At 46.0% G+C, this 21,581-nt stretch overlaps 1 long non-coding RNA gene across 1 annotated transcript in view; it reads right to left on the reverse strand.

The window, feature by feature from the left end:
- Positions 1–21,581, reverse strand: part of LOC141982104 (uncharacterized) — a 232,432-nt gene that overhangs the window by 49,397 nt on the left and 161,454 nt on the right. The window contains exon 5 of the long non-coding RNA XR_012637965.1: positions 3,449–3,831. This is a non-coding gene — a long non-coding RNA (uncharacterized LOC141982104). The remainder of the gene's footprint in view (positions 1–3,448; positions 3,832–21,581) is intronic.

Below are 21,581 nucleotides of genomic sequence, written 5' to 3' on the forward strand. Positions count from 1 at the left end.
CCCCAGAGGTGGTTGCCTTTAAAACACTGCGTGAAGTGACTTCTTTTATAAAGTGTACAAAAGCATGCAAAACGCTCTGGCCCCGTTTGGGAGGAAAGGAGCCCTGTACAGATGGAAAGGGGGAGGGACAGCTCAGTGGTTTGAGCATTGGCCTACTAAACCCAGGGTTGTGAGTTCAATCCTTGAGGGGGCAATTTAGGGATCTGGGGCAAAAATTGGGGATTGGTCCTGCTTTGAGCAAGGGGTTGGACTAGATGACCTTCTAAGGTCCCTTCCAGCCCTGATATTCTATGATTCTAAGGGGACATTTTAACAGGTTAAGTTTGTCCTAATAAGGACAGAGACTGAATTATCCTTAGGTTCACCCCGATAAGGTAGTAATTCATCTGGTAAAGAGTTTTCTTTGAGAGCAAACAAAAGAAGCAAATGAACAGCTGCCTTCTCCAGGTATGTGTTAGGGGAGTTTGACAGAGATGATCCTTTTATTGGTTTTATTCTCTACCCTTCAGCCTGTACGCTCCTATGGATAAATCCTGCCTTCTTAGAAAGGGCACAATTAGAGAAAAAAGGGATTCATCAGCAGACAGGAAAATACATGACCTGCAGCAGCAAACCAGCTCAGTCTTTGGAGCCTCAATCCCGCACTGCAATGTCCTTTGGCCAAACCAGGAATAGCACCAAAAGGGAATTACACCAGAACAGGGGCAGACAGAAGAAAGAAGGATAGCATTATCTTCTCTCTCTCTCTCTCTCTCCACAACACACGCGGCCTGGAAAGATTCCTGGAGAAGGTGTCTGCAAAGATGGGCTATAAGGAACGGGGAGGAGGAGGAGAAGACAAAGAAGAAACATGCACCATTGAAAAGGTAACAGAAGACTAAAGGGACTACAATAAGAAAGGGTGAATCCACTTGTCCCCATAATGCTGTGCCCATCGTGAGCTTTGGAAAGAGCCACTGAGGTCTTTGCTGTGGACCTGAGATTGCATTACCAGCGGGCTTGACAGGACTAGATTTTTACTGGTAGATACTGGTCAACATCGAGTTCACTGTGTGCATACACACACCGGCAAACAAATATTTCCATCAATGATAACTGAAATGTATACATACAAAGTAAAACAAAAAAAAATTGGTGAAAACTGTACAAATCCTTAATACCCGTAATGTCGCACAACTGTGAATATTTAAATTGATACAAATTGAAACAAATGAACCACAACAAACATAGCGGTCAAAAATATATTAAAAAGAAAAATCTAATTCTGCCAAGCCCACTTAGAAGGAACACGTTTACCACTACTTTCCTTCCTTGTTTTCACTTCCCACCCAGCAGCTGATGCAAAACCTGCAGCGCGGTCAATTTCCAATGAAACCTGGACTCAAGCTCTACAGTCCTTGTTCCGCGCCAGCGCTGGCCCGCACTGCAACTTTGTGCAACGAAGAGCAATGCCTCTGAGCTGGGTGACAAGGCCTCTCTCTGAATCAGCAAAGCCCTTGATAAGAAATGTCATCCCTTCACCGGGTAATTTTAGCCAGTCAGATAAGAATCTCTATCAGGTTCAAACATATGGCTAGCTGCAGAGCACACAGCAAAGGAGCAGGGTAATTTATTTGCTTTGTGCTAAGGGCACCCCTGAACCAAGACGAGCTGATTCAATGAAATAATAAGCTCTAAATTACACTCCATTCTTATTTGGGGGCCTGGTATATTCTCATGCTGGCAGTGACACAAGCTTGTCTTGTACAGAATTCCCTGTCCTGTACCTCCTCTCCTCTGAGCATAAACCTACTAAAGAGACAATGGTAACCATACAAATAATAAAAACACGGAGCTTTAATGGTGTTATACACATTCCTGCCCTAGTTAGCAAATAAATAATACTTACAACTTGTAAAGCTATGTTAACCCAAAGCTCTGACAGCACTTTATAAAAAGGTGGGTAAGTATTATCTTCATTTAAAAAAGGGGCCAACTGAGAGGTTAAGTGACAAGGTCACACAGCGAGTCAGTAGCAGAGCCAGGAAGAGCTCTCCTGCCTCGTGAGATCAGAACCACAATTTAAAATTAAAGTTTTATAGCACCACTGATGTGTAGGATCCTTAAACATTTTCAGTGTCATGTATAACTTAGTACCCATTACTTCGGTGTACTGGGCCATAACACCGGGCCAGATGCTGCCCTTTCAATGAGGCTACTCACAGAGTAAGGTGCTACTCAGTATAAGATGGCAAACATCTAACCCACAAAGCCACACAAGCACATTCATAAGAAGCACCTGAAGTTCTTATCCTCACTCTTTTTAACAGACGTGCTTATCATTTAAAATGCGCAAATGCTTTTGTTCTTTAAACATGGGGAGGTTCATTCCCAGCCTGAGAGCTGGCATGCCGAGTTTCATTCAGAAATTGACTTTTACAGCTGAGTCAAACCACTGAAACTGGGTTTACAAGGAAGTGGACTGATCTGGCGTTTGGAAATGAGATACGGAGCCTTTCAGCTCTCTGATCCAAACCCAGTCCAGGAGAGAAGTAAGCATGTTTGTTTTTTAAACTATCTGCTGGCTACTCACTGATGTATGTGAAACGAGTATGCGATCTCAAGGAATGTGAGGAAGTTTGTGGCAGAGCAGGGAACTGAACTCAGATCTCCCAAGCCCTAGTCTGGTGCCCTACCCACTTGAAGGTATGTCTACACTGCAATTAAACACCCCTGGCTGACGCCTGCCAGCTGGATCGAGCTCAGGGGCTGTTTAATTGTGGTGTAGCTGTTAGGGCTCAGACTGCAGCCCAAGCTTTGGGACCCTCCCGCCTCACCCTCAAGCTGGGCCCTGGTGTTTTTCTAGCATGTTGAGGGGCCTCAGAAAGAAAAAAGCTTGAGAACCCCTGCGTTAAATTACAAAGGGTGACAAAATTAATCCTCTACTTTAGTTTGTTCTACTGTTTTTTTTCCTTGCGTTTCTTCCATCACATTGTCTGAAGCTGAGAGAGATTACTCACTTTCACTTTTGCTGTTCTAGTTGCTTTGAAAAAAATCACACTAGCACAAGGCTGCCGTGTTCCGGGTGCAAATAATGCGGGGGAATATTTGAAGGACATTCTCTCCTCTCCAAAAAATATAGCTATTTCCACTGGAATAAAAAAAAAAAAAAAAAAAATCAAGGAATCTGTTCTGTTTGTGAAAAAAAACATACTGTTACCAGATTTAACTACATGGACCCACTTGACTGGATGATTTTTACAGAAACGCCACTGCAGTCGCTGCTGGCCCATGGCGATTTCCAGGTTTACTTTGTGCAGGCGGGCACATCCAACCGGAAGGACAGCAGCCAGAAAAGGGAGTGCAACAGAGGTTGTAGGAAGCTAGGGAAACCACCCAAGTAAAAAGCAAGCATTTGTACACATCATCATTTACTCTTTTGATGCCTCGGTTTGGTTTTGTTTTTTACCTGCAGATCCTCATGTAATGGGTCGCCCTCATCCCCAGGGGGCCTCTTTGCAACATAACTAGCAAGTTTTCCACCTGCAGTGTCATTCCTGAAGCATTCCGTTTCTCTTGGTATGTTCCATCTCTCCTAAAGTGAGAGAAATTCCAGTCTCTTCCTTCTTTTGATTGCTCCCAACAGCAGCAAGCGCTCCATCTGGTATGGCCAAGTACCCAAGACCATCTTTTCTTCATCTGTGATTATCCTTGGGATATAGAATTAAAAACCACCCGCCTTCCAAAAGCCTATTTGTATGTGCCTTGAGAGTCCAGAATAGCTTCACAGCCAACGACGAAACAAGCCAATTCAGAGCATGCACCCACTTCGCCATCACCGTCACTGACAACCTGTGCAGAAGAGACAATAACTTTAGGGTTTAATTTGGACAGATTGCCCCGTCTTTTGGCCTCTACATGTCATCATTAGTAATAAATAAAATAAATAATAGTACCTAGCTCTTTATATAGCACTCTTCATCAGTAAGTCTCAAAGCAATCTCACAATCCTTAATATATTTGTCCTCAACACCTGGGGAGGTAGGGCAGTGCCATTATCCCCATGCTACAAATGGGGAACTAAGGCACAGGGAGACTCAGCCCTGGTCTACACTACACAGTTAGCGCGACATAAGGCAGCTTATGTCGACCTATGTCAGCGTACACACTACAGCCTTGCTCCTGCCAATGTAAGTGCCCTACTATGCTGACATCATAACTCCACCTCCATGAGAGGCGTAGGGCTTATATCGGTATAGTTAGGCCCACACAGTGTCAATGTAGACACTGCGTTACTTACATTGGCTGTTGGCTGTCTTGGCCTACTGTTGGATCTCTGCTCCAAGCCCTGCTGCCCTCCAGGGTCCCAACTCAGAGCCCGGCTCCCCCCTGGGCTCTTGGTTCCTCACCGGGAACACGGCAGCCTACTGGACTCTGGGCGACTTCCCCAACTCCCAGCTGGGAGCACGAAAGCTAGAAGCCAGGGAGGAGAGAGGGAAGCTGGGTTCTCGCTGCGGAGCTATGCAGAGCCGAGAGCCCAGGGTGGTATCGCTCCTGGTGAGGACACTCATCACCAAAAGAAGGAGAGTAGTGCGGACATCAGGTCAATTTAAGATTGCAGTTTAGACATGCCCTAAGTGAACTGCCCAAGAATGTGAGGAAGTCTGTGGCAGAGCAGGGAACTAAACCCAGGTCCTAGTCTGGTGCCTACCCACTTGAAGGTATGTCTACACTGCAATTAAATGCCCCCAGCTGAACCGTGCCAGCTGGATCAGGCTCAGGGGCTGTTTAATTGTGGTGTAGATGTTCGGGCTTGGGCTGCAGCCCAAGGTCTGGGACCCTCCTGCCTAAGTCCAAGCCCGAACAGCTACTCCTCAATTAAACAGCTCCTTAGCTCAAGCCAGCTGGCATGGGTCAGCCGTGGGTGTTTAACTGCAGTATAGACATACCTTTGATCTAACCATCCTTCTGAAAACATCTTCTTCCCCAGAGAGAATGAGAACTGAATTGCCTTTACTGAACCAACAGAAGGAAAATCTTGTTCTTGTCCATAAAGCCAGCAGACAAAAGATATAATTCAGGAAATCAGAATGTTGAGTAGGGAGGTATTTAGTTACTTGAAATGGCTTTGGTACACAAAAAAAAAAAAGAACAAAGAACATACAGTGGGCTGAATCCTGTGCTGATTTACACCCTGATTGCCCAGGGTCAGTGCAGATGTTAGCCTCACTGTTTGTAGAAGTTGGATCCAATCCAGAGACAGGAACAACTGCAAAATTGAGTCTGCATTTGAATCCAAATTTTCCCAAAGCTGGGAAGTGTTCACACCTGGAATGTCTGCTTCGACCTGTCTCCTGATCCTGCTAGGTGCGAAGGCCTTCTGCTCCCGCTTACTTCAATGGGAGTGAAAGGCTCTCAGAACCTCCAGGAGCGGCTGGTGCTCTGTAGCTTGCTGGATCAAGCCTACGGCAACTGAACCAAACCACTTCGTCGTACGGCTCGTAACGGGGAAGCCGGAAGGTACAGATGAATGGGCAAAGCTTTGTTCACGGATGATATTTTAAAGGGCTGGAGAGTCGACAAGGTGGAGAGGCATAAGAAGGCTGCTCCAGGTAGCACAAGCTGCAGAGGAGCAGGCACTCTCACTAGAAATGGACAGAGCAGAAGCCACTGTCAAATAACCAAAGAAGTGGGAAGGGCGGAGAGAGAGAAACGGTCTGTGAGGCAGGCAGGGGCAAGTCCACGCACATGGCAGAAACAAGGAGAGAAACTCTGATTTTGGTGGCAGTCAGCAGAGGGGTTGGATGATGGGCACAAAGTGGTGTTTTTGACTTTGTCTCCGAGTAGGTGGAAAGCAGCACACAGTGAGGTCTGGACTTAAACCGAGACTCTCAGTTACATTACTAGCTCAAGCTTCAGTGGCATTTGATCTTCAACCTGCCCCCATCCCCTGATTGGCTAGCTATCTTGAGCTTAAAGCCCCACTGAACTCAAGCTAGAGACTTGAGAGTGCGGACAGGAGTCAGGTGAGGGGCACCAAATGAGTTACACCTCATTCTAACACTGCAAGGAAGACATACCCTTAGGAGACCTCAGCTGGGCAACTGGGATCCCTGACACAATCCTCTTAATGAGAGGGTGAACAATGGTATCGATGTAGTGAGATTGCGAGGTGGTGTCAGCACAATATAAACCAACCCAAGGAAGAAAAAGTCTGAAGCCATCTCTCCGTCAGGCTTGCCTGACACTGACAGCTGCCGCTGGGTTTTCCACAAAGGGAGCACGATTTCTATGCCATTCACCTCTACGACACGCAGGCAAGGCCTCCCAAGCAGAACTGCAACACGCACAATGTATACTGTGGCCACCTGGCCCTGGTTTCGGTTTAACTCTCCACATTCCCTCTCTGCGCACTCGCAGTGCAAAGCCTACTGAAAGCTGCTCTTGCCTGGCCACTGGGTTTCTCTCCCTTCTGTGGCTGGTGTAAGAAAATCCTCCTTCCTTCCAAGGCGACATGGAATTGTATCACCTTAATTGGGTAGATGAGCTCTGACCTTCACATACTTCTCAGAGTCAAGATGGTGATATTTAGAAAGAGCAATTCTCTGCTGTCACGTTACACAGGTAGCAGAAGTGTGCATGTTTCTATTCTCTCTCTCTCACTCCCCCGCCACCCCCAATCACAGAAAGGTAGGGCTGGAAGGGACCTCGAGAATTCATCTAGTAGAGCCCCCTGCGCTGAGGCAGGACCAAGTAAACCTAGACCGTCCCTGACAGGTGTTTGTCGAACCTGTTTTCAAAAACTTCCACAACTTCCCCTGGAAGCCTATTCCAGAGCTCAACTACCTTGACAGTTAGAAAGTTTTTCCTAATATCTAACCTATGTCTTCCTTGTTGCTGATTGACCCCACTACTTCTTGTCCCATCTTCCGTGGACATGGAGAACAACTGATCACCGTCCTCAACATATTAGAAGGCTTATCAGGTCCCCCCGCAGCCTTCTTTTCTTAAGACTAAATATCAACAATTTTTTAACCTTTCGTCAGAGGTTAGGTTTTTTAAACCTTTTATCATTTTTGTTGCTCTCCTCTGGAGTTGTCCACATCTTTCCTAAAGTGTAGCGCCCAGAACTGGACACAGTCCTCCAGCTGAGGCCTCACTAGTGCTGAGTAAAATGGGACAATTACCTCCCATGACTTACATACGACACTCCTGTTAATACATCCCAGAATGCCATTAGCCTTTTCTGCAGCTGCATCACATTGACGACTCTTACTCAATTTATTGACCACTATAATCCCTGATCCTTTTCAGCAGTATGACCACCTAGCCAGGTATTACCCATTTTGTTGTGCACTTGATTTTTCCTTCTAAGGAAAGTACATTGCACTTGTTTTTATTGTATTTCATCTTGTTGATTACAGACCAACTCTCCAATTTGTCAAGAGAAAAAAGAAAAGGAGTACTTGTGGCACCTTAGAGACTAACCAGTTTATTTGAGCATGAGCTTTCGTGAGCTACAGCTCACTTCATCGGATGCATAGCATATCGTGCATATGCATATGCATGTCTCTAAGGTGCCACAAGTACTCCTTTTCTTTTTTCTATTTACGAATACAGACTAACACGGCTGTTACTCTGAAACCTGTCAATTTGTCAAGGTTGTTTTGAATTCTAATCCTGTCCTCCGAAGTGCTTGCAACACCTCCCAGTTTGGTGTCCTCTACAGAATTTATAAGCACACACTCCATTCAATTATCCAAGTCATTAACGAAAACATTGGCCTCTTACTATTTCTCCTATCCTTTCTTCGCATCGGGATAGCATGCTGCTGTGCCTTTAATATTGTTTCCTTGAGAAACTGCTACCTCTTCTGAACTCCTTTTTCCCTTACATTTTCTTCTCACAGGATTTCACCTGCCAGTTCTCTGAGTTTCTCAAAGTCTGTTTTTTGAAATCCATTGTCCTCATTCTGTTGCTCACTCCTTCCTTACCTTAGAACCATGAAATCTATTGTTTCAAGATCACTTTTACCCAAATTGCCTTCCACCTTCACATCCGCTACCAATTCTTCCCTGTTGATCAGAATCAAGTCTAAAATTGCTGTCCCGCTGGTTACTTCCTCCACTTTCTGGAACAAAAAGTTTTCCCAGTAAATTCCAAGAACTTACTGGAAATTTTGTGTTTTCCCATATTACTTTTCCAGCGGAAGTCTGGGTAGTTAAAGGCCCCATTACTACCAGGTCTTGTGTTTTGGATATTTCTGTTATTTGTTCTAGAGATACCTCAACCACCCCATTCGGTGGTCTGTAGTAGACCCCTACCAGGATGTCACCCCTATTTTTTAGTCCTTTTATCTTTATGCAGATACTCTTAACTGGTCTGCCTTCCACCTCCTTCTGAACCTCAGAACAAGTGTATATATTCTTGACGTATAATGGAATACCTCCTCTTTTATTACCTAGCCTGTCCTTCCTGAGCAAGCTATACCACTCTATTCAAATATTCCAGTCATGAGATTTATGCCATCTCTATGATGCCAAATAAGTCATAATTTAGTTTACGTACTAATACTTCCAGTTCTTCCTGTTTATTCCCCATACTCCTTGCATCTCTGTAGACACCTAAGATGTTGAGCAGATTTTCCCCACTCATTACCCTTCTGTTGCTTCAGTGACCCTCTTGCACTCTGCCATACCCCCAACATACAACACTCTGTTAAAGTTGCCCCTTTTTAATACTTATTCCCTCAGCACGTGGAGTTGCTGAGGGGAACTTTGTAATGAAGGAACACAATTATAACCCACTAAATGGGAAGACGTTTCCTGTAATTTTGGTTTCTGTATTTCATACACATCAATCCATGGAGATGTGCCAGGCCAGCAATTGAGGCTGAAGGGACAATCTTTACCATCTAGAAAAGACTCTCCCAAATGATGGCGGAAACGTACAAAACCTTCAATGCTTAGACATATTTTACCAAACTGCTATGACTAGCCAGGCTTGCGAGACATGGGATCACCTCAATGTCAATCTCAGCTGAAGCAAGACCATAGTCGGGTGGGCTGGAATGAAGTCTTTTCCATAGTTTTGAGGGTTAAACATTTTTATAAAAATCTTGGCTAGAGCAGGATTGTTCAAGATGACGCAGTGACAGTGCTCAGAAGCCATGATGTGGCATAAGTGAGTATTAAGTACAAAAGTACATTTAAAAACCTCATCAGAATGATCAAGCCAAGGAGAATTCGGCTAAAGGTTGGATATACATCAGACCTGGATTCAACCCTGTATATGGTCCAATGGAATGACAGCACTCCTAGCTTAAATTAAACCCTATCCACCATCCAGCATTATTAACAGCCTGACTATTCATTAATAAGCCAAGAAGTAGTACGTCCAGGTAGAAAATACCGGGTATGGTCTGCCATTCGAATGACCTCAACAGAGAACAATGACCTAGCTGGTACAGTTGGGGAGAGGCAGCAAAGGGCAATGTATGTCACTGGAGATTCACACGATCTACCTTCCCCCCTCCATCATATGCACATAATGAAAGGTCTTGTGAAATGGACGAAGGTGACAGACATAAAATCATTAAAATTAGAAATGTAGACAGCGCTCTTTGCCGAAAGTCTATTTAAAAAAAGAAAGAAAGGAACAGGCAGGGCTGAGACAAAACCCTAGAATCTCTTTAAAAAAGCTGGCAGAAAATATAGAGCCATTTAGGAAGACTGAAAAAAAAACCCAGGATTTGTGGAAAGGTTTCAAATGCAGGAGCGCTATGGGAGTGCATTACCTGAAAAGGGGCGGAAGGCCTGCCTGTCAGCAGTGCTGGCCAACACCCGTTTCCAGCGGCTCTACACCCCCATCAAATCAGAGCACACATTTTGTTTCTTGAGCAACATGATATGGGGCCGGATCCTCAGCTGGTGCAGATCAGTGCACCTCCATTGAAGTCAAGAAAGGCAGGCTGATTTACACCAGCTGAGGGTCTGACACATCATCTTGGAGCAAAGGAAATGCTTGTGCAAGACCTAGCACAATGGGGTCCTGGTCGGTCCCTGCAGCTTCTTGGACTATGGCGATATAAATAATAATTTAGTATGGCAGAATGCACAGCATGGTAAAAAGGAGGAGGGGAAAAAAAAACAAACTCGTGTCAACTTCTTCCACATTTTTCCATGGGAAGGGGGATTGTTTGGGGGGTGGATACTGGAGAAAAAAATGTACTGCACAGATGGAAAGATATCTGGTGGAATTGTTGGTAAGTACCTTCCTGGCTGGTAAGTAAATTGACATTCTGTGGGAGGGGGGCAGGTGGAGCTCTAGGAGAAACTTTTTGAGGGCTATCCCTTTCAATGTCTTTTTAACAACTCCGATTTGATGCACGAGGCTTTATTTTAGACATCCTGAGGTAACCCACAGGTGCAGAAAAGCTAAATAAATAGAAATTCCTCCTGTCCCCCAGTTACTTGTCCTGTAAGTGCAAAACGCAGGGAACAATCCTGCAGTTCTGCTGGGACTGAAGGAAAAAACTGTAAAGCTTCATGTTGCAGCATGCAAGCATAGGGATGTTTGCTGCAGCACTCTCATGACGTAATATTGCAAAACACCAGTTAAAATTAGTCTCCACTGCCTCCGTCATTGTTGCTTAATTCCACTCCTTCAGGATTTCAATTGGTTATTTAATTTTTTAGGACAGGCTGTGTTTTTAAATGTTTGTTTTGTTTTAACAGTTTTGGTGTCAGCCATTGTTTTGTTCCAATTTGGCGTAGTCATAACTGCAGAGGGGTAGTATGGTCGAATGGCCAAAGCCCCTGACAAAGTCGGAAGAACTGGATTCAGTTCCTAGGTCTGCCACAGACTGGCTATTGGCCTTATACAAGTCAATCTACCCCGTGCCTCAGTTCTCCGTTTGTGAAAGAGGGACAGTATTTCTCTACTTCACAGGAGAGGGGAGAATTGATGATAAAATCAATTAATGATTGTGAGGTATTTAGGCACTCTATTAATCACAGCCACATAAGTACTTAAAGAGAGAGCAGCTGGCACAGTTGATTCTCCCTCACTTGAAATCTTTAAATCAAGACTGGATGTCTTTCTAACAGATATTCGCTAGCCCAAACGCAGGAATGACTGGGTGAAATTCTATGACCTATGTGATGCAGGAGGTCAGACTAGATGATCATAGTGGTCCCTTCTGGTCCAAAAATCTCTAGTTACTGGTGATTACTTGGCCAGCTCCACTCTCCATTCCACATGTATACATCAGTGGAAACTGCAGTGATGTCAAAAGAGTAATGCCGCTATTGAGTGTGATCAGAACCAGGCTCCGTGTGTTTGGAACAGCAGTTGCTGAAAGAAAATCCATGAATTCCTGCTGATCCACACTCTTCAAAGATAGCTTTACGTTAAATTAATATTGGTGTTTTAAAGTCACAGAGCTTAAATGATCTAAGTGTCTCAGGATTACAGAATCATTTTGCTAGCACCAGGCCTTAGAAAGGCTCTAAATATTTCAATAAGGAGGATTACTTCCGACCATGCTTGGCTTTAATGGCTTAGAAAAAGGGCAGGGTTAAGGAAGAAAAGGTGGAAGTGAGGGTGCTAATTAACTTATACAAGCAATGGAGTGAGGCCAAAACTCTCTCACCAATAGCAACAACAATAATCAACCATTGATCCAAGTGGAGCAATCACAATCACAGTTGATGTTTTAAGTTATGACTTTAAAACCATCCTCAGGATTCCAGTGTGGCAGGAGCTCACATGGGCTGGTCTCTGACTTAAGCAGGGGGATAAGCACCAACATTTTACTGTGTCAGCTCAACACGCAAAATATAAAAATGGAAGGTCACAAAACTACATCACACACAAATACATATACACACACAAATATTTATTGGGTATGTGTGCGTGTATATATATATATACACATATATATAAAAATATGGCTGCATTGAGTGGAGAGAACAATAGCCAGGAAAATACACTTTTACACTTTAGGCAAGTTTCATTGCAGCACATAAAACTGTACGACCTGAGAAAGCTGGTGCAAGTGTCCCTTCATGGATAAGGCTTGCGCAGTGCCTGCCCATTGGCATATCAAGGTTTCTCATGTAGATGTAATGAGACCAGCAAAAAGACTGTCATCTTCCGAGCAAGTCACTAACATCCACCTCCTGATCAATGGCTCTTCGAACAGATCATAAAAATACATATTCAACTGCATGCGATTAGCAAAAACCACTGCTTGCCTTTCAACTTTCTGCTCTCTTGCTGTTCACCCAATCGCTAACTACAGCATCCCCATCAGCTTCTCTCCCATACAGTGTTGGGAGCCATGGAGCCTAGAACTGATCAGGAAGTCATGGGCCCACTGAATAAGAGGGCTTCTTGCGAGGTACCACCCAAACAAACCCTAGGAAATAAGGGTGCTTGCTTTGCGCTCAGAGGTGAACACAGTCTGCCGCCAAGGTCATCTTCCCCTCACACAGAATACTCCACTGCTCTTTGCATCAGAATGATCTGATGCTAGCAACAAGGCAATTCTAGGGTGAGCAGTTATACTCGGATAATCAGACTCCTGGAGGAGACGGGAAGCATTGATCTGTGCCTGTTGCCATGCAGTGCATCAAACGGTATCGTTTTCTCATGATCGCCTTCTTTTCCTCCCCTACCACTTAAACACATTTAGTGCACTGCAGGGAGAAATTCATAAAAGACTTTAAAAAAAAAACTGAAGGGACAACACAGCATCCTTGCCTACTAGGTTCCGAATAGCCTAGCTCTTGCGTTCCCTTCTGCTATCTCTCTCCCTCCTTCCCTGACTAGTGTCCCATTCCAAGTTTATTCCCATGACTATCTCTCTCTCTCTCTCTCACACACACACACACACACACACACACTCACTCTCTCTCTCCCCCCCCCCCCGGCATATGCCCCTGACCCAGTTCACCACTCCTCAGCTTACATTCAAGCATATGGCCTTAACTCAAGATACCAACGTGGTTAAGAGATCTTACCAACCGACACACCTGTAGTATAAAAGCCTATGCGAGCTGTTGTTGCTACCTAAGAAACTAGGAGGCTAGAGCTGAGATTGGTCTGATCAGTGGGACGGTGAGGAACTGGATATGCACAGGAACGAAATGAGAGCTTGTGGTGAAGGTGATGAATGTAAGTAAGATCACGTCTGGGTGGTCAGGCATGAAACTGATTCAGAGATTTTAAGACCAGATGGGTCCATCAGATTTTGACTCCTGTATATCATAGACCACAGAATTTCACTCAGTTACCCCTGTGTTGAGCCCAATAATTTGTTTGACTAAACCACATCTTCCGGGAAGCCATTTAAGTCTTGATATGAAGACATCAAGAGAGGCAGAATCCACCACTTCCCTTGCAGTTTGTTTCCAAGGTTAATCACCCTCACTGTTTTAAAAAAAAAAACACAAGTGCCTTATTTGAATTTGTCTAGCTTTACAGTCATTGGTTCTTGTTATGTAACTGATGGACATCTGTGATGCCTTAACCGGTGAGCTCCTTGATTGTGAGTGACTACACTGATAGGAAACGCCCGTGAGCATCCTGAACACTTTGCTGTGAGGGAATTTCCCCTTCTTGTCTCCCCCACGCCCCCCCCCCTTTTTTTTTTAAATAAAAACTAGCAACAAAAGTTGAAGAGAAATAAGCACATGATTTCAGAGGCGACCAATTACGAGGCCCATCATGGCATCACTCCCCTCATCCTGAATTGGGGTGTCTGGGGATGAAGTTACAACTGCACCGGCGGGGGGGTGGGGGTGGGGAATGGACAGGGGAAATGATTATTGGATTAGATGTAAATATGGATAAAACACTTCCCCACATCATGCCCTTCTCCGTTTCATGTCTAATCCCTTCCTCCATACACTCTGTGGCTCTCCCAGTTTCCAAATACCTCCCGCTCCCATCTCCATAACTCACCTGCACCGTACGCTCCTTTGTCCTCTGAATGAGCTTCATTGCACAGTCTTTTGCAGCCCAGAAGCCCTCCTCCTTTGATATCTTATTATTAATAATAATTATCTGTATTATTAAATATTCTCCTGCACAAACACACTGCAAGAGGTATTTGTAACTGGCCACCTGTGAGCAGGATATATCTGCTGAGCACTGAGAAACTGGCCCTCAGAGACTTGCTCAAGGTCACACAACTTGACTGCAGTAGAGCTGGGAACTGAACCCAGGTATCCTGAGTCCTATGCCAAAGCCTTAACCATAAGGCGAGTCCCTCCTTTCAGTGCCCTCTAGGCACAGTCCCCCACCCCACTTTCAAAGGTTTGCATTTTGAAGTATTTATGCAGCCAATCATGTCATAATGATCTTTGTGTTGTCAAATTAAATAAGAGTTGGGGGATTTTTTTTTTAAGTTGCTTAGATTCTCTTTGGGGCCACAATCCTAGTGCTCTCAATTGAGTGAAGGTAGAGTAAGTTTTAGTTTATGTAACAATTGGGGGAGGGGGGTGTACACATATATATTATATAAAATATGGCTGCATTGAGTGGAGAGAACAATAAAATACACTTTAGGCAAATTTTATTGCAGCACACAATTTGGACTCTGAAAATACACACAAGCAGGAGCCAGTTATAAATAGTGAAATATCAGGATAAATGCTTGGAATTGAAGGTTCAAATGACTAATGTGTTTGTTTTTCCTGCTTTAGTACTTTCTCCGCAGTTATCACTGTACAAATAAGTCCGCTCATACTAATTATCCTGATGTCAGTTTCCTAGGAATTGGAATCTAAGTAGGGCCCTAAATGTATTGCAGAGTATCAGAAAATGACCCCTCCCAATTCTAAAATGAATGAACACCACAGAAGCCAAATCATCCTCCATTTTCTTTCCTTGCTACAAATCCATCATTATTAATGTGGGCATCCTTGTAACTTAGAGAAGCGTTGAAGGTTCGGTCAAAATATGACTAACCATTCAACTTATCTACAAGCCCAGAGAGAGCAAAAAGTAACCCCTGGTAGGGGCAGTGTGTTGAATTACAATGTCTCTCTCTTTTCCGGGTGGATTAAATTGCTGGTTTCACTTAAGCAAACTACAACAGATAATCACTGTATGTATAGATTACAAATCAAAATTATTTATATTACAATAGCACCTACGAAATACAATCAAGATCAGTGTCCCCTAGCGCTAGGTGCTCTACATACACATAGCACGGGACAGTCCCTACCCCAGAAAAAGGTATGGAAGGGAAACACCAGCGAAATGATCTGCTTCAAGTCACACAGCCAATCAGTGGCAGAGCTGGGAACAGAGCCCAGCTGCCCCAAGTCCCAGTCTAGAGGCCTATCCCCTGAACCACAGTCTCTCAAAACAGGCATGCACAAATTTACATCTATGGGTGAGCTACATCGAAGAGCCACCTAAACAACGGCTGGAGTTTTGTACTTGGTATTTATATAACCATGGATTTGCAACCCAGCATTTATTAATAGAATAAAGATGACAAAAAGAAAAACCTGTTGCTCACATTATATCCAGAGAAGCACTCAGTTCCTGGATAACCTTTCACGTAACATTCAAGCTGCCAATTGACTTGGATAACTCTCTCTCCTTTGCCAGGCAAAATCAGCTACCCACATGGGCTCTTTCAACCTTAGTTTTTGATTTACTGTGTTATCGTTCCTTTGAGTAAAAAGAGAGTTAAGCAACCTTTCCGATCCTCACCAGAAGCAACTCAATGCACAACAAGAAAGCCTCCACCTCGATGAAAACAGCGTCAAGACAGGTCAACAACCCAGCCAGAGAGACAGGCATTGGGTCACAAAATCCCTGCTCAGAACCATCAATCTCTCTCTCTCTGACCCACGTGCATGCATGCACCTCCGGAAAGTCATCACACATCAGAATGAACGGTCACCGGAGTGTGACGAAGTAGCTGTTATCATACAGCTGTCCGCATCAGATCAGAGCTGTGGAGTGGCTGGTGACACAAAGGGCCCACGTTGTCTCAGGAGCCTGATAGGGAGCATTCAAAAACCAATGCACCTTTAAAAACCAGTAACAGAGGTTGCAGCAGCAACCTTTAATTAATTCTCAGCTTCTGCAGGCAGCAGCCCAGAGACGCCAGACAAGGAAATGGTGCTTTGAATCTGCATACATGCACACCATATTATAAGCCAGATTCAAAGCGATTTGGCCAGCGCCGAGGCAGTATGCTGTTCTGTTAATAGCCCAGGATCAAAGAACAGAACAGGTTTGGCATTTCCACATCCTCTGCCTGGTGAAATGGTATGCCTGAGAGGTACCATGCTCCGGATGGAGGAGGCAGAGCAAAGGACACCCTCCTCTTATGAAAGTACCTCTTACATGCTGGTTAAGAAACACCTGGATGCCTTAAGCTGCGGAGGGGTTGGTTTTCCAGTTCCTTTCCTGGAGGGATGGTGCTGGCAAGCAACCAGCTCTTGAGAGAACACATACCATCAGCCAGCACAACTTTTAACATGCAGACTCTGATGCCATAACAGTTGGTCCCGCACATTTACAAAACAAGTCTGGAGACCACAAGCCAGCAGTACAAGTCATAAATAACTGCATGGGTTACTGAGAATTAGATCTTGGCAAATCACAGACAGTGGGGTCAGAAAAGGCCAGGTGTGTCATCCAGTTTGACCAATGGCATTTTGTTGAGCTACTCCCTACATCATTCCTAGCAAGGTCTTATCTAACCTGCCCTGGAATGATGCTGATACAGGACATGAACAAGCAAAATAATGGAAAGTGCTTCTAACCTTCACATTTTTGTCTTAACTATCATCCCTGTTAACTTTGAAAAAGCTGAACACAATCACAAAGGAAAGAGGATCCTATCGACAGGCTCCTAGGTTCAGGGCCTTCATTTACTATTAAAAATTAAACTAAAGAGTGACAAAAAAACAACAACAAAGGCAGTCGAAGTTCACCTGGAACGCCTCTGGTTTTGGCCTGGGTAATGCTGCCTACTGAAATTCATGCCACTCAGCCCTGGTCTACACTAGGACTTTAGGTCGAATTTAGCAGCATTAAATTGATGTAAACCTGCACCCGTCCATACGATGAAGCCCTTTATTTCGACTTAAAGGGCTCTTAAAATCGATTTCCTTACTCCACCCCTGACAAGTGGATTAGCGCTTAAATCGGCCTTGCCGGGTCAAATTTGGGGTACTGTGGCCACAATTCGACGGTATTGGCCTCCGGGAGCTATCCCAGAGTGCTCCATTTTGACCGCTCTGGACAGCACTCTCAACTCAGATGCACTGGCCAGGTAGACAGGAAAAGAACCGCGAACTTTTGAATCTCATTTCCTGTTTGGCCAGCGTGGCAAGCTGCAGGTGACCATGCAGAGCTCATCAGCAGAGGTGACCATGATGGAGTCTCAGAATCGCAAAAGAGCTCCAGCATGGACCGAACGGGAGGTACAGGATCTGATCGCTGTATGGGGAGAGGAATCCGTGCTATCAGAACTCCGTTCCAGTTTTCAAAATGCCAAAACCTTTGTCAAAATCTCCCAGGGCATGAAGGACAGAGGCCATAACAGGGACCCGAAGCAGTGCCGCGTGAAACTGAAGGAGCTGAGGCAAGCCTACCAGAAAACCAGAGAGGCGAACAGCCTCTCCGGGTCAGAGCCCCAAACATGCCGCTTCTATGATGAGCTGCATGCCATTTTAGGGGGTTCAGCCACCACTACCCCAGCCGTGTTGTTTGACTCCTTCAATGGAGATGGAGGCAATACGGAAGCAGGTTTTGGGGACGAAGAAGATGATGATGATGACGAGGTTGTAGATAGCTCACAGCAAGCAAGCAGAGAAACCGGTTTTCCCAACAGCCAGGAACTGTTTCTCACCCTGGACCTGGAGCCAGTACCCCCTGAACCCACCCAAGGCTGCCTCCTGGACCCAGCAGGCGGAGAAGGGACCTCCGGTGAGTGTACCTTTTAAAATACTATACATGGTTTAAAAGCAAGCATGTGAAAGGATTACTTTGCCCTGGCATTCGCGGCTCTCCTGGATATACTCCCAAAGCCTTTGCAAAAGGTTTCTGGGGAGGGCAGACTTATTGCGTCCTTGATGGTAGGACACTTTACCACTCCAGGCCAGTAACACGTACTCGGGAATCATTGTACAACAAAGCATTGCAGTGTATGTTTGCTGGCGTTCAAGCAACATCCGTTCTTTATCTCTCTGTGTTATCCTCAGGAGAGTGAGATATAATCCATGGTCACCTGGTTGAAATAGGGTGCTTTTCTTCAGGGGACACTCAGAGGAGCCCATTCCTGCTGGGCTGTTTGCCTGCGGCTGAACAGAAATGTTCCCCGCTGTTAGCCACGGGGGGGGGGGGGGGGAGGGTTGAGGGGGTAGCCACGCGGTGGGGGGAGGCAAAATGCGACCTTGTAACGAAAGCACATGTGCTATGTATGTAATGTTAACAGCAAGGTTTACCCTGAAAGAGTGTAGCCAGTGTTTTATAAAATGTGTCTTTTTAAATACCGCTGTCCCTTTTTTTTTTCCTCCACCAGCTGCATGTGTTTCAATGATCACAGGATCTTCTCCTTCCCAGAGGCTAGTGAAGATTAGAAAGAAAAAAAAAACACACTCGAGATGAAATGTTCTCCGAGCTCATGCTGTCCTCCCACACTGACAGAGCACAGACGAATGCGTGGAGGCAAATAATGTCAGACTGCAGGAAAGCACAAAATGACCAGGAGGAGAGGTGGCGGGCTGAAGAGAGTAAGTGGCGGGCAGAAGAGAGGGCTGAAGCTCGAATGTGGCGGCAGCGTGATGAGAGGAGGTAGGATTCAATGCTGAGGCTGCTGGAGGACCAAACCAGTATGCTCCAGTGTATGGTTGAGCTGCAGCAAAGGCAGCTGGAGCACAGACTGCCACTACAGCCCTTGTGTAACCAACCGCCCTCCTCCCCAAGTTCCATAGCCTCCACACCCAGACGCCCAAGAACGCGGTGGGGGGGCCTCCGGCCAACCAGCCACTCCACCACAGAGGATTGCCCAAAAAAAAGAAGGCTGTCATTCAATAAATTTTAAAGTTGTAAACTTTTAAAGTGCTGTGTGGCATTTTCCTTCCCTCCTCCACCACCCCTCCTGGGCTACCTTGGTAGTCATCCCCCTATTTGTGTGATGAATGAATAAAGAATGCATGAATGTGAAGCAACAATGACTTTATTGCCTCTGCAAGCGGTGATCGAAGGGAGGAGGGGAGGGTGGTTAGCTTACAGGGAAGTAGAGTGAACCAAGGGGCGGGGGGTTTCATCAAGGAGAAACAAACAGAACTTTCACACCGTAGCCTGGCCAGTCATGAAACTGGTTTTCAAAGCCTCTCTGATGCGTACCGCGCCCTCCTGTGCTCTTCTAACCGCCCTGGTGTCTGGCTGCGCGTAACCAGCAGCCAGGCGATTTGCCTCAACCTCCCACCCCGCCATAAATGTCTCCCCCTTACTCTCACAGATATTGTGGAGCACACAGCAAGCAGTAATAACAGTGGGAATATTGGTTTCGCTGAGGTCTAAGCGAGTCAGTAAACTGCGCCAGCGCGCCTTTAAACGTCCAAATGCACATTCTACCACCATTCTGCACTTGCTCAGCCTGTAGTTGAACAGCTCCTGACTGCTGTCCAGGCTGCCTGTGTACGGCTTCATGAGCCATGGCATTAAGGGGTAGGCTGGGTCCCCAAGGATACATATAGGCATTTCAACATCACCAACAGTTATTTTCTGGTCTGGGAATAAAGTCCCTTCTTGCAGCTTTTGAAACAGACCAGAGTTCCTGAAGATGCGAGCGTCATGTACCTTTCCCGGCCATCCCACGTTGATGTTGGTGAAACGTCCCTTGTGATCCACCAGAGCTTGCAGCACTATTGAGAAGTACCCCTTGCGGTTTATGTACTCGCCGGCTTGGTGCTCCGGTGCCAAGATAGGGATATGGGTTCCGTCTATGGCCCCACCACAGTTAGGGAATCCCATTGCAGCAAAGCCATCCACTATGACCTGCACATTTCCCAGGGTCACTACCCTTGATATCAGCAGATCTTTGATTGCGTGGGCTACTTGCATCACAGCAGCCCCCACAGTAGATTTGCCCACTCCAAATTGATTCCCAACTGACCGGTAGCTGTCTGGCGTTGCAAGCTTCCACAGGGCTATCGCCACTCGCTTCTCAACTGTGAGGGCTGTTCTCATCTTGGTATTCATGCGCTTCAGGGCAGGGGAAAGCAAGTCACAAAGTTCCATGAAAGTGCCCTTACGCATGCGAAAGTTTCGCAGCCACTGGGAATCGTCCCAGACCTGCAACACTATGCGGTCCCACCAGCCTGTGCTTGTTTCCCGAGCCCAGAATCAGCGTTCCACAGCATGAACCTGCCCCATTAGCACCATGATGCATGCATTGGCAGGGCCCATGCTTTCAGAGAAATCTGTGTCCATGTCCTGATCACTCACGTGACCGCGCTGACGTCGCCTCCTCGCCCGGTAGCGCTTTGCCAGGTTCTGGTGCTGCATATACTGCTGGATAATGCGTGTGGTGTTTAATGTGCTCCTAATTGCCAAAGTGAGCTGAGCGGACTCCATGCTTGCCTTGTTATGGCGTCCGCACAGAAAAAAGGCGCGGAATGATTGTCTGCCGTTGCTCTGACGGAGGGAGGGGCGACTGACGACACGGCTTATAGGGTTGGCTTCAGGGGGCTAAAATCCACAAAGGGGGTGGCTTTACATCAAGGAGTAGTTCAGGCAGGACTTCACGGAGGGTTCCAATAAGAAATGGTGCACCTAAGTTATTGTTCTTATTGGAACAAGGAGGTTAGCCTGGCCTCTGATTGATACATGGCTAGATTTACCTCGCTGCACTTTCTCTGTGAGTGACTGCAGTGTGACCTAGAGGAATGAGTCCCCTAGACAGGGGAGGAGGCAAATGAGTACAAAACAAATCTGGTCTATTTCTTGTTTTGATCCACTCCATCTATCTTTTACATCTTTGGCTGGCAGCAGACGGTGCAGAAGGACTGCTAGCCATCCTCATCTCTTGCCTGCCCGGCAGAAGATGGTACAATACGATTGCTAGCAATCCGTATTGCCTGCCTGCTCACCATTAGACGGTTCAATACGACTGACTGCAGGACTAAAGAGAATGACCTGGTCAAGTCACCAAAAATTTAGTCCCTGCGCCCATGTCTGCCCAGGCGCTCCCAGCCGACGTGGCCAGGAGCACCTCGGACATGACGAAGACGGCTATCAGTCATACTGCACCGTCTGCTGCCAGAAGGCAATGGGTTGCTGCTACTGTGTAGCAATGCCGTGCCGCGTCTGCCAGCACCCAGGAGACATACGGTGACGGTTACCTGAGCGGGCTCCATGTTTGCGGTGGTATGGCGTCCGCACAGGTAACTCAGGAAAAAAGGCGCGAAACGATTGTCTGCCCTTGCCTTTACGGAGGGAGGGAGGGAACGGGGGCCGGACAATATGTACCCAGAACCACCCGCGACAATGTTTTAGCCCAATCAGAGTGCTCCATTGTGACTGCTCTGGACAGCACTCTCAACTCAGATGCACGACTG

This window comes from Natator depressus, chromosome 2 (assembly GCF_965152275.1).
Source record: "Natator depressus isolate rNatDep1 chromosome 2, rNatDep2.hap1, whole genome shotgun sequence".
Classification (NCBI taxonomy): domain Eukaryota; kingdom Metazoa; phylum Chordata; order Testudines; family Cheloniidae; genus Natator; species Natator depressus.